Below are 12,826 nucleotides of genomic sequence, written 5' to 3'. Positions count from 1 at the left end.
AATGGTTGGACGTCATGAGCAGATGACGTTGATGGTTGGGGATCCACAATAGATAGTCGAAGGGTTCTTTGCTGAAAGCTTTTGGAAGAACATTGTAATTGGAGTTGCTGTCTCTTTAACTCATCACAGTGTTGCTGCAGAGTTTGTAACCCTTTGGTGATCATGAATGGCTACAGTGCTTCTTTTCATCTGAGGATCATATTCCATAATTTTGAAATTGATTGTGAAATTCGAAACACTTTGGCAAGTTTCAGTAATGTCCGCATTGCTGATTCTGCTTCAGGTTCTTCACCTTCCTCTTCCTCTGTAGATGACTCCACAAGTTCTTCCAATAACTCGCTTGTTAACACTTCTCGGTGGCCTTCAGTATGTTCTTCCACTTCTCCATCAAGCATGTCGGCAAATTCTTCTCCACCAACTTGTCTTGCTACGTGAATGAGTTTCCTAACTTCTCCATCGAGCCTCAGTAAACTTTAAAATCATTCACGACTTCATAAGTTCTACCAACAGGCATTTACAGTTTCTGGTTTTAATTCCTTCACAGCAGCTTTGATGAATGTATTGCGTTGGCAATAGCGAATGATTTCCAGCACTGCTTTATGTCCAGATGAAAGTCTGCGTTCATTGCTGACTAAATGTGATCAAATATCAGGCAGGTGTACGTGGCCTTGACAAACCAAGTGATGCCTTGTCAAGTGGCTGAAGCAATGAGGTTGTATTTGAGGTAAAAATACAACTTTGACATTTTCATTTTCATGGCAGATTCAGGATGGCCAGGTGCATTGTCTATTAGTAATAGGATTTTAAATTCCAACCCTTCCTTTTCCAAATGTTTTTCACTTCTGGAAAGAAGCATTGGTGGAACCAGTTCATAAACAAGATAACTTTCACCTGATTATGTTGTCAGACTATGGGCAGATAATTCCTGGTTTTGTTTCTGAGAGATTGTGGATGCTTCATTCTGTACACAACTCCTCCCTTTAACATATGCCCTGCAGCGTTGCCAGGAGTAACACAGTTAATCTGTTCTTCCATGTTTTATGACCTGGTGCCTCCTTTGCACTTCTATGAAGGTAGATTTGTTGCCGAATGCAAGTTTGTGTGCCTGACACACAATAAGGCCAAACAAACCCAAACGTCCGAGTTTGGAGCAGAGAAAGTTTTATTGCAAGGGCCAAACAAGGAGAATGGGTGGCTCATACTTATAAAAAAAAAGAGAACTCCCAGATGGTTTTTGGTTCTATTGGGCACCTTCTTCCAGAAAAGCCCAGTTTCATCACATGAAGACTTGCTTTGGGTGGTATCCTTTCTCTTCAATCAAATTCTTCAACTCTGCTGGAAATGTGGCAACAGCTTCTGAAGCTGAATCCAGCCTCCGTACCCTGACACCAAATTAATTCTCAGGGACAGAGTTTTGGGTGAAGTAGAAAATAGCTTTATTGCTTTTCCAGGCAAAGGGCCACAGTGGGCTAATGCCCTCAAAACTGTGTATCTCAACCTGGAGGGGGTAGTGAGAAGTTTTATAGTAATGGTTCAAGGAGGGCGTGATCAGCTCGTGGACAATCTTCTAAGTAGTTGGTGGTGAGGTAAGTGGGAGTCAGCATCATCAACCTTCTGGTTCCAACCAGTCTGGGGTCTGCACGCTTGTGGGCAGCATACAGTTGATTTCTCCCACCTGGTGGGGGTTTCAGTATCTGCAAGATAGCAGGTAACAAGATATTGTTACATATATCCCTTGAGTGCGAAACAGGACCCTGCCCCAAGGCTGCATTATTGTTGGTTTTGACTGTCCCTACCTTGTCTCAGCATCCCATCCCTTCCCTAATTAGTAACTGTTTGAATCTGCTTTTGCAACTCAGGAAGGCCCTGGAGGCCGAAAGAAGCCTATTTCCTGTAACCAAGAAATGGCGTGAGTGGGTGGGGGAATTCCCTGGCCGTCCAGTGGTTAGGACTCCGTGCTTTCACTGCCAGAGCCAGGGTTCAATCCCTGGTTGGGGAACTAAGATCCCTGCAAGCCGAGCAGTGTGGCCAAAAAAAGAAAAAAAGAAAAGAAATAGGGGACACAGAAAGGCTCTTGTGCCCAGGACCCCCACAGGGTCCTGCTCAGTATCACTTCTTCACTGGCAGACTCAGTCTCTCCGGCAATTTTTCTATTTTTCTGTCCAAAATACTCCTGAGTCTGGGTAACAATCCCTTATTTGCAGTAAATGGCTTGGTGTCACTCCCTTCAGAGGAGCCCTTGCTGAAGTCTTTATATAGGCTTGAAACTGAGCAGGACCCAGTGGGGCCCTCCTGGGTACAAAAGCCCTTCCATGTCCCCGTTTCTTGTCTGTGGAAAGAGGCTTTGGTCTCCTAGGCCCAGGTGGAGGATGGTGACTGCATGCTGACCACAAGCAGTAGATCCCAAATTGGTTGGAACCAGAAAGTCCATGATTAAGATTCCTGAAACATCACCCTGTTACCTCACCACCAACCAATCAGAAGAAAGTTATGCACCCTGCAGCCCTCACCCCAAATGTTGCCTTTAAAATTTCTTCCTTGAAAGAGTTTGGGTCATTTGAGCACCCGTCCACTGTTCCTTGCTTGGCCCTGCAATGGATCTTTGCCTGCTCCAAACTCCCAACGTTTTGGTTGGTTTGGCCTCACTGGGTGTCAGACACATGAACTTGGCTTTGACAATAGGCTCAGTGCTTTCTGGGGCAACACGTTGCTGTCAACAGAATATGTATTTTGTTCGTGTCTTCCACAAATTTAACGCCTTTTCACTCTCAAGCACTTTTTATGCACTGTGGCCCTAACTTTTGCAGTTTGAGGTACGAAAGCAAAGCTGGCACAGATTTTTTTCCTGCAGTTTCACAGAAAATTCATTCTTGCTGTAGATCTTAGCAACCTCAGCATACCGTTGTGTTTTTTTTTTCCCTTGAGAACTTTCACCTGTTCACCTAAAGGAAGCCCCTCACAGCTTCTCTTTCACTTATCCACATCACTAGCCATACTACTCTTGCACTTTGGGGCCATTATTAAGTAAAGTAAGGGTTACTTGAACACAAACACTGCCGTATGCAGACAATCCATCTGATGAGAGACCGTCACGAAATGATTAAGGGGGCAGGTAGCATATACAGCGTGGCTATGCTGGACAAAGGAATGATTCACTTCCCCGGGGGAGGGAGCAGGACAAGAGATTTCGACACACTGCTCCGGACAGCACAGCAATTAAAAACTTACGAATTATTTACTTATTTTCCATTCAGTAGTTTCAGACCAGAGTCGGCCAAGCGGAACTGAAACCACGAAAAATCAGGCAAACTACTGTACACGGAAAATGGCGCCAGCTCAGCCACCATCTTCTCCGTAGGTCCCCGGGCGGGCGGGCACAGCGCATATGCGCCGCCTGGCGTCCTCAGAGCGCCTGCGCGGGCGCAGAGCCTCCTCCCCACGCCCCCACCCGCCCGCCCCACTCCCGCCGCCGCGGCTGCTGTGCTGACGGCGGGTGCCGGAGCTTCGGGTGAGTGTGAGCGCCTCAGCCCGGCTGGCGGGGGGCGCGCCATACTGCATGCGGGGTCGTCCCTCCTCTTGCCTCCTCCTTCCCCGCCTCATCACCCCAGTGCGGCCGGGCACCGGGTCAGCGCTGCCAGCCTCGTCTAGGTGTCCGGGCGCCCTCCGCCCTCCTCTCCTGGGGACCCGGGGGCAGCCCGGCCTCCCTCGGCCGCTCCCCACCTGGGCGGCGGGGCCCAGGGCGAACCCGCCAGCGACAGCGTGCAGGCGGCAGCGGCCGAACCTCTGGGTGCCCAACAGCTCAGCCTCAGGGACCCACCGCAGGCGCGACCCCCTTTCCCGCTCCTGCTCTGCAGGCGGCGGAGCTCGGTGGGCCTCGGGGTCGGGCATTCGTCTGCCCCGTCCGCCCGGCGGGGGGCCTGGAAAATGGGCCGGGAGCTCGCCTTGCACCCGTGCGGTGCCGGTGCCGCAAAGAGTACCCTCTGGCTGGACCCGGCGACGACCATGCGAGGGAGGGGCTTCTTAGCCCCACGTTACAGATGAGGAAACTGAGGCACAGAGCGGTGAAGTGCCCTGCCCAAGGTCACGCGCCAGACGAGAGGCAAGAATGGCTCTTGAATTCAGGGTCTGGGGCTGTCAGGCTAGTGCGGTTGGAATTCGATCTTGTCCCTTTAAAAAAAAATCTGAAATGCACTTTCATCTCTGGAGTTGCTTCTTCAACGTCATAAAAGTAGGCTGCAAAAACAGCATTTTCTTGTTGTTGGAGTACAATTGAGGTATTACTGTAATAATGGTAATAGTAATGTTATTAATTAGGGGCTCACGTTCATCCAGCGCTTGCTCTGTGCCAGGGCTCCTGCCAAGCATTTTAAGGTTATCTCAGTATCTCAGCGCTTCGCCATCGGATGCGTCCTCCTTCCTTTTCATGCAGTTTTTTTTCTGCAGAGCTGGCCTCCCTGTCACAGATAAACTAGGCTTAGGAGGCAGGGACGCTCTCAAGGTGGCTTACTGGCAGAGCAGGGGTAAGTCTTGTGTGCCTGAGTCCAGATTTTGTCCCCAGAGGATATTATTAGCCTTCCTATTCTGGCTGCCAGGAGTGCAAGACTGGGATAGCTGGGCTGGTTGAATTTGGAGGTGACAGAGCGAATCTGGCGAGCATTCCCCTTATCCTGGGGCTTTCTGGCTGTATTCCAGTGCTGGGCTTGAACATCTCACTTAAGATGAAGTAAAAAGAGAAGGAGAGCATTGACAAGGTAGTGTTGCATCTAAGAAGCCTTACCGATTTAAAGTCCCAAAGGAATGGCTGTAAAAATATGCGAATGTTTCTTCCCCAAAACAACTAGCTCAAACTTTTTTTTTCTTCCTTAGCAAACCCTCCTACACACTTCAAAACTTCATTAACTTACCACCTTTTCTGTGAAGCCTTCCTTGCTTGATTTTCCCAATTAGAATTACACACACATACATATGTATATATGTGTGTGTGTAGGTAGGTAGGTAGGTAGATAGGGTAGAAGCTTGTCTTACCCTTTGGACTGTTAGCCCCTTGAGGTCAGGGGCCATCTTTGCAGCCCCAAGTGACTGGCTCATAGTAGGCCCTTGGTAAAGACTCAGTGAATTTCCGTTGCTCCTTTTCATTACTTAAAGGTGTTTTCCTGCCCTTCTGTTCCTCCTTCTTGCCCTTCAATTTCTCTTAGCTGTCCTTCTCTTTAGTTTCAACTTCTGGTCATCACTGGCCACTCAGAGGTCTCTAGTCCACCCTGTTGTGTCTGAAAATTTGCAGAAAAAGGTCCTATGTCAAGAAGCCTGTTTATGCCCAAGAGCGGAGTTGGTATATGTCACCTAAGTGTACAGGACTGTTTTTATTTGCATGTTGCACTAAGGTAGCCTGAGGCTTATAGCTTTTTAGTCTGTTCCTAAATACATGTAAGATTCATTTTTACATTCTTTCGCCTTACGTGGCTGACTGCCCCAGTGTTATCAGAGTAATCACAGTTTTTACCATAAATCATTTCATAGTATTTATAACAATAAATATTTGAAACGGCCCTTTGGGAGGCAGTAGGTCTGCCAAAGTACATAGGTTCTCTACATAAATGAAACTTCTAAAATAATTTTTCCAAATAATCTTCTGCAAATAGATTGAGCTGTTATGCATAAGGCATGGTGCTGGGTATGGTGGAAGATTCTCATAGTTCTTGTTCAAAGAGCTCACTAGCAAAGCGATATGAGTCTAATGGTATACTCAAGTATAATGGAATAAGATATTCCAATGTGAGACGTTTCATAAAGTCATACGTCGCTCAAGGCTGAAAGGAAGTGTTAGGTCATTGAGTCCAGCTGTCTTGCTTTTACAGACTTCATCCTGAGAAGTGAGCTTGTCCAAGGTCGCAGAAGTGGTGCTACAACTTGAATGTAGACTTTTTATCCATCAAAAGTTTATCAGTATTTCTCTCAGTGAATTTATCCTTAAAGACCGGCAACTTTATTAAAATTTGTGCTTAGAACAGGGGTGAGGAAGAGGTGACAAAAATATGATTCATGTCTTCAAGGGAAGAGTAAAGAACTGTTCTCTATCATTGGAGACAGTGAGTACCTAATTGTGAAATTGTATGGTAGGGGAACTAGGTATGTCATAGGAGGGGGAGGAGCAAGGGGAATCAGTAAGAGCTGTGGTACTGAGAGCACTTTGGGGAGGATCGAGGACTTTCTGGGCTTTAACAGATTGGTATGATCAGAATTAATCAAAAGGACAAGAAATGCATTTTGAAATAGGGTGGTAAAACCAAAACAAGGTTACAGTGCCTGACAATATAATGTTTAAGGGACAATAAAAATAAAAAACCGGCTTGGGGCTTCCCTGGTGGCACAGTGGTTAAGAATCCGCCTGCCAATGCAGGGGACACGGGTTCGAGCCCTGGTCCGGGAAGATCCCGCATGCCGCGGAGCAACTAAGCCCATGTGCCACAGCTACTGAGCTTGCGCTCTAGAGCCTGTGAGCCACAACTACTGAGCCCACGAGCCACAGCTACTGAAGCCCATGTGCCTAGAGCCCATGCTCTGCAACGAGAGAAGCCACCGCAATGAGAAGCCCGCACACCATGATGAAGAGTAGCCCCCACTCACCACAACTAGAGAAAGCCCGCACACGAAGACCCAATGCAGCCAAAAAAAAAACCCAGCTTGACCAAGGTGGCTTGACTGTTAGAGGAGTGGTTCTCAACCATTAGTGTGCATCTGAATTACCTGGAGAGTTAATTAAAACACAGATTGTGGGGTCCCCACCTCCAGAGATTCTGATTCAATAGGTCTGGAGTGGGGCCTGAGAATTTGTATTGCTAACAAGTTCCCAGATGATGCCGATGCTTCTGATCCAGGGACAGCACTTTGAGAACTTGAGCTGGATTAGAAAGTTGAGAAGCGGGACTTCCCTGGTGGCGCAGTGGTTAAGAATCCGCCTGCCAATGCAGGGGACATGGGTTCGAGCCCTGGTTCGGGAAGATCCCACATGCCGCAGAGCAACTAAGCCTGTGTGCCACAACTACTGAGCCTGCGCTCTAGAGCCCGTGAGACACAACTACTGAGCCCGCGTGCCACAACTACTGAGCCCGCGTGCCACAACTACTGAAGCCCGTGTGCCTAGGGCCCGTGCTCCGCAACAAGAGAAGCCACGACAATGAGAAGCCCACACACCGAAACGAAGAGTAGCCCTCGCTTGCCACAACTAGAGAAAGCCCGTGCGCAGCAACAAAGACCCAACAGAGCCAAAAATAAATATATTTATTAAAAAAAAAAGAAAAAAAAAGTTGAGAAGCTAGAGTCAGAAACTGTCAAAGAACTTGTTCCAAAAAAGTTTTAGAGTGTGTGTGTGTGTGTGTGTGTGTGTGTGTGTGTGTTATATACCAGCATAGGAAAGTTCTGGAAAGATACATTCCGGATTGTAATAGTAGTCATTTCTGGGAGTGGGATTTAGGAGGTTGGAGAATTCACTTTCACTCCATACCTTTCAATACTATTTTTGCATTGTGCACATATAGCTTTTGTATTTTAAAAAGGGAAGAAAAGTAAGAGTCCTTTTTGAAGATATGCACTAAAATATTTATGGATTAAAAAAAGAGCTTGCTAAAGTAATCTAGTGTCATACAACAAACATTTTTAGAGTGTCTGCTCTATGCCAGTTGCTGCTGGTTCTGGAAATACAAAGCCTTTGGTAAAGCTTGTAGTCTGGTGATCGAGATGGGTAGATTGCAGCTCTACTGAGTATCACGTGAGCTTCCTAAGCTCAAGGACAAGGGTCTAGCTCTGTGCGTGGCAGATAATAAGCACTTGGTAAATGATGAATGAATGAGCAAATCCAGGCAAGAAGTGAGGACAGTCAGAAAGAAAAGGAAAGGGCAAATGGGAGATTCTGGAAGAAAAATTGACAAGCCTGAATAGAGATGATGAAAAGAAAGGGTGTATCAAGGACTTTCAAGTCCAAAGATTGATAACATTTGGATTTACTGCAGAACTGCATGTCCAGTCATCTATTCTGAAAGACCTTTTTAAACCATCCCCCCCAGTCCCACTTTTTTTTTTTTTAAGAGACTGCTTGAAAATAGCACGCAAAAACTTAACTAGATTTAGTATGAGTATTTACCAGGGCTTTCTTTGGTAAATGAAACTTTTTTTTCTTTAATCACAGTGCTAATTCTAATGTATTTATAAATATTTATCTATCTATCTATTTAGCTGCACTGGGTCTTAGTTGTGACATGCGGGATCTTTTTAGTTGAGGCATGCGGGCTCTTAGTTGCGGCACGCATGCAGGATCTAGTTCCCTGACCAGAGATGGAATCCAGGCCCCCTGCATTGGGAGCACAGAGTTTTAACCACTGGACCACCAGGGAAGTCCCTTCTCTCCCACTTTTTTTTTGTGTGTGTGTGATATGCGGGCCTCTCCCTGTTGTGGCCTCTCCTGTTGTGGAGCACAGGCTCCGGACGTGCAGGCTCAGCGGCCATGGCTCACGGGCCCAGCTGCTCTGCGGCATGTGGGATCTTCCCGGACTGGGGCGCAAACCTGTGTCCCCTGCATCGGCAGGCAGACTCTCAACCACTGCGCCACCATGGAAACCCTCCCCCACTTTTTGTTTGGAGGTGCTACTTTTTATATTCTTCAGAGATTCAATATAGAAAATTAAAATTAATTTCCCTAATAGAGGAGTTTAGCTATATCATTTGATTGTAATCCCTTTACCACCTAAAAATGCCCACAGTCTACAGTTTGAGTTTTCAATTGACCAAATATAAATTTCTGATACAGCCACTCTTCATACTTGATTTTATTACTAATTATTTTAAGGTTTTTTTGGTTGTTATTTTGCAGTATCTTTTTAAAGGTAATGCTATTTCAGGTTTGGAGCTAGTTATGTTTGTGAGTGTGATGGCCCAAAAACTCATATATTAGGATAAGGAAAATTTAGCTCATAAAAACTTGCTTCTCTTTTCTAATGATAACTTAAGAGAAGTCATGTCAGCTTTTCATTTAATTGGTAGTTGTCATATGATAATCTTTGCAGAAATACCATTTGCTTTCAAAAGAGACACAGTTGTTTATTAAAAATGACAGTTTTATCCTTATCTTTTAAGCCTGAACTTTCAACTTGAGGATAAAAATGAATGCTTTTTGAAATTGTGAGATTTCTTAGCTCTAAAACCATTTAATTTGAAACCTAATAATTGGCAGAGAAAGGAGAAGAGAGGAATCAGGCTATTATCTCTTTATCCCTGTAGTTGAGAAAGCTCTGGGGACCAGGCTTTCTGGGACCCAGGTTTTTAACCAGGATGTTGACTAAAGTGTAACTTAGGGTGATTAGACAGTCCACAGGGTAATTGCGTTTCAAATACTTCCAGATTGGTGCAGGTCTGTCCTATTCATTGAAGTAATAATGATGATAATAATAATACCTAAACTTAGTATGGTGCTTCTCAGTTTTCAGAATTCTTTGATCATTAAGATGCTGGTAGACTCCAGTAGCCAAAGCTGAAAAAAATAAGTAGAAGAATTAACGGTCAGTTGGCATCAAGTGGAAGAGTCGTTTATAGAGGCTGCCCAAGCGCTAGCTGCAGGCGCTCAGGTGCAAATCCTTATTCTGCCCCTTGCTAGCTGTGTGACCTTTGGCATATTACAGAACCTCCCCAAGCCTCAGTTTCTTCATCTGTAAAATGGGGAGATTACAGTACTATCTTATAAGTGTGTGGGAAAATAAAATGGAATAATGGATGAAACTGCTTGTTCTGGTATCTGGCATAGAGTCAGTGATCAATATCTTAGGAGCATCAAGTTAGTATGAGTATTAAGTATTGCCTCTTAGGGCTCTTATTTGTCCTTCACCTCCACGCACGTTGTCTTAAAGAACAGATTGTGTTCAGGGATTCTATCTCATAGCTGGTGGGAACTTGGAACCCATCCCAAGAGCACGTACCAGAGCCTTGCCAGCAGTAGCTTTCCTGGTGTCAAGAGTTGGAGACAGAGGGTAGTGCTTCTGCTTCTAAAGTGACTTTAGTATGACCCCCTTGTTAGACTTCAGCTGGTTGATGGGTGTCTGGGATTAACAAGAACTCCCCTAGATGTGTGTTGCTTTGTTCTAATAGCTATCTGTACCAGTACCCTGGGATGAATAGAATGGTTATACAAGCAGACTCAGATCCCCAGCTTGGCAGTCTCTGCAGACCTCCCGTTTACCACCTGCTGCCAGAATCCTGGAGTGACACAACAGGAAGGCGGGCCTATTGTGAGGGGTGCTACTCTTTTCCTTTTAGAAAAACACAAGGTGCGTGGACAGCCCTTATCCAGGGCTGAGGACTATAGAGAGATTTACTGTTAAAATGAGGGTCTGGGGCTTCCCTGGTGGCTCAGTGGTTGAGAGTCGCCTGCCGATGCAGGGGACACGGGTTCGTGCCCTGGTCCGGGAAGATCCCACATGCCGCGGAGCGGCTGGGCCCGTGAGCCATGGGCCACTGAGCCTGCGCGTCCGGAGCCTGTGCTCCGCAACGGGAGAGGCCACAACAGTGAAAGGCCTGCGTACCGCAAAAAAACCCCCAAAAAAACCAAAATAAAATGAGGGTCTGTGGGCATGCTTCAGCAGCTGCCTTTGATCACTCTCCCCGTCCCCCACCTCTGCTTATGGCATAGCATCTCTGAAAGTATTTTCCTGGTGAAGAGTAACCCAGACTTTCCTTTATGCAGTGCAAAACATCAGTGAGCTGTATTTTAAAAAGTCATTGTTTCTTCCACAGAGCTGGGGGGTTGGCTTGTTTATCTGGCTTTCTGGGGAGTCTCCTGAGACCCTTTCCTTTCCTCAGGGCCCTCAGGAGACAGCAATGAAATCAACATCCATTACCCTAGACACTTGAGACGATGCTTAAGTTAATAGTTTTATGATACGATTAATTCAGGCTTTAACCCTGGCAAAACTTAAGAGGCAAGTCATCAGATTGTGCCTCTTAAAGACTGAAGTATGGCCTCTAGCCCAGGACTCTGTGGTATCTTTCAGAGCCTGGAATAGGAGTCCAGATGCCAGTCCCAACCCTACACCCAGCCGACTATGTGAATTTAGGCAGACCACTTAAACTTCTAGGCCTCTTTTCTCATCTGAAAGTGACAGCATGACTGTAGATCAGTGGTCCTCAGTTCTAGCTGCGTGTAAGAATCACCTGTGGAGCTTTAAAAGCAATACCTGGGCCCTGTCTTAGCCCGATTAAATTGGATCCTTAGGGTTGAGGCCTGGGTATTGATGTTCTTCAAAGCTCCCCAGGTCTTTCTAATGTGTAGCTAAGAGAACTGCTGGACAAGATGCCACGTTTTAAACAACTGTGTCATTTTGTTCCTCAGGAACCCTCAGTGATTGTCCAGTGATGTCTGAGTCATGTGCTCTGTGTTCTGACCAGCCTTGTCTTCTTTCCCAACTACGTTGTTCTTCCTGGTGTCTCTTGGATATGTTGTGTACATTTATTTCTTTCCCAGCTCAAATGTCCTCACCTGGAATGTCCTCTCCTCCCTTCCAGCTATCCAGAACATATCCATTCAAGGCCCTCCACTCTTAACTCCTTTGGGAAACTCCTGACCATCCCAGTCCTTAGTTATTTCTCCCACTTCTGCACTGGTTCCGACCTTCGTTTAACTCTGGCTAAACGTAGTGAACACTAGATGCAATGTAAGACATGATGCCCAGGTAACATTCTGTCCTCCTGGGTAGGTGGGACACATGGAAATCCACTGCTTTGACTTGTATACTGTTAAACATCTGTGTAGTATCTTGTATTGTTGGCTATTTCATTACGGTGTGTATCTTGTAACTGTTAGTTGATGGATGGCTCTCTGTGACCTGACTCCAGTGGACGTTTTTAGCTTTATCACCTATTACCAACAGCAAGCTTCTGCTCTTGCCAAACTGGAGCGTTTTCCAGCGGTGCTTTCTCATCATCTTGCTTTTTCGTTCTCCTCCCTTTCTGGCATTCCTTCTTTTATTCTCTCATCCTGACCTATAGGAATGGTGTCTATTCTTCGAGGTCCAGTTCAAATATTACCTCCTCCATGAAACTTTTTCTCAGCACCACAACCTGCATTGAGTGACCTTTGCTGTAAACCCCTGTAACCCTTAGAGCAGTGGTTCTCAGCTGGGGCTGATTTTGCCCCCAGAGGACATTTGGCAATACCTGGAGATATGTTTCGTTGTCACAACTGTGGGAGGAGGGTGCTGCTAGCGTTCAGTGGGTGGAGGCCAGGGATGCTACTAAACATGCTACCCAGGACAGCCCCACAACAAAGAATTATCTGGCCTAAAGTATCAGTGGTGCTGAGGTTGAGCAAATGCCTTAGAGTTCGTCCAATTCATAGGCTCATGTTTATCCTGCCTCAGACTGTAGTGATTTGTTTATAGACTTAATCTCCCCCACTCAATTGAATTAATGGGTGAAGGCAGACTCCAGTTCCAAATCTGGGCTTTCTTGTTATTAACTTCATATTAAGGTTTAATCCTAGAGCCTGTGGCCAGATCCTAACTACACAGTGTAACTGAGGACCAGAGATAAAGCGGTTCTTAGTGTGGGATGGGCGCAGTGAGGCAATCAGCTGAATTTCTCTCCTTTTTACCTCCAGGTCTTTCCATCTGTGATAACCTGGGAGGAACTGTGGTGCAGGGCATAGAGTAATAAGCATTGGGGATCAGAAGAAAATTGGATTTTGCTTCGAGCCGTTGCATTTATTAGTTGTGTTTTTTGGTCAGTCCATTTCACCTCTTTAAGCCTCAGTTTCCTCGTCTCTGCGATAGAAATGATGCAGTGCCCC

The 12,826-nt window shown here is 46.1% G+C and overlaps 1 protein-coding gene across 3 annotated transcripts in view; it reads left to right on the top strand.

The window, feature by feature from the left end:
* The first annotated feature begins 3,449 nt into the window (after positions 1–3,449).
* Positions 3,450–12,826, top strand: part of NDRG3 (NDRG family member 3) — an 85,895-nt gene continuing 76,518 nt past the window's right edge. For 2 of the 3 annotated variants that reach the window (XM_082670335.1, XM_082670333.1), the window contains exon 1: positions 3,450–3,508. The gene's annotated coding sequence lies outside the window, so the exon portion shown is untranslated. The remainder of the gene's footprint in view (positions 3,509–12,826) is intronic. The other variant, XM_082670334.1, reaches the window with a different exon arrangement.

Source organism: Grampus griseus, assembly GCF_964374135.1.
Source record: "Grampus griseus genome assembly, chromosome: 14".
Taxonomy (NCBI): Eukaryota; Metazoa; Chordata; class Mammalia; order Artiodactyla; family Delphinidae; genus Grampus; species Grampus griseus.
The sequence above is the reverse complement of the archived record's forward strand: the minus strand, read 5'-3'. Positions and strand labels throughout refer to the sequence as shown.